We start from the raw sequence: 1,103 nt of genomic DNA, 5'->3' as shown, positions 1-1,103 counted from the left end.
TATACAGATTTTATTTATCAATCATGCCTCATAAAGCTAGGGAAAATATGATAAATTATATAATCTGTCCCTGTTGTGAATATTATTTGTTGTATGTTAACATTACTGGGTGGGTTTTTTTTTCTATTTTAAAATGTACAAATCAGGAACACAAAAGAGAACTCATTTTCACCTTCTCTGGCCATCATTCCTCATCTGTAAATGGCCATAAGAAGATGGGATGATTCCTCAGTTTCTTTCCTGCACAAACTTTTTCGGAACCTATTTTTAGCCCACGAGATCTCCAGCAATCCTGACAGTGAAGAAGTCATGGAGGGGTGGGGTTCAGGGCACACGTGGTTTCTTGATGCAAGTATTTCCTAGTTCAGCCCTGAGTTCCTGCTGCATGCCAGACACTTTGCTGGGATTAGAGATACAAAGAAGAAAGCAGAAAGAAACAACTTCCACCTTCGTGGGTTTTAGAGGAGCTTAGGAAAATAAGCATCCAAACAACTGTGACGATGTCTGATTCGAATTTTCACTGATAAGAAAAAAAGAGGCTGTTGGGGCGCCTGGGTGGCTCAGTGGGTTAAGCCTCTGCCTTCGGCTCAGGTCATGATCTCAGAGTCCTGGGATCGAGCCCTGCATCGGGCTCTCTGCTCTCTAGGGGAGCCTGCTTTCCTCCTCTCTCTCTGCCTGCCTCTCTGCCTGCTTGTGATCTCTCTGTCAAATAAATAAATAAAATCTTTAAAAAAAAAAAAAGAGGCTGGAAACTCTATTTGACATGGAGATAGAAAAGCAGAGGCTGATCAGTCTTGGGAGGAGCTGGCAAGGAAGGCGTGGTGTTGGGGAAGCTCTAAGAGAACTGATGAGAAATAAGTGAAAAAAACAAACGGTTTTATTTCATTTCTCCAATTGACTTATTTCGCTAAGCATGATACCCTCTAGTTCCACCCACGTCATCGCAAATGGCAAGATTTCATTTCTTTTGATGGCTGCATAGTATTCCATTGTGTATATATACCACATCTTCTTTATCCATTCGTCTGTTGATGGACATCTAGGTTCTTTCCATAGTTTGGCTATTGTAGACATTGCTGCTATAAACATTCAGGTGCACGTGC

Source organism: Enhydra lutris, unplaced genomic scaffold (genome assembly GCF_002288905.1).
Source record: "Enhydra lutris kenyoni isolate GAN:26980312 unplaced genomic scaffold, ASM228890v2 scaffoldscaffold48, whole genome shotgun sequence".
Taxonomy (NCBI): domain Eukaryota; kingdom Metazoa; phylum Chordata; class Mammalia; order Carnivora; family Mustelidae; genus Enhydra; species Enhydra lutris.
Note: the sequence above shows the minus strand (reverse complement) of the source record.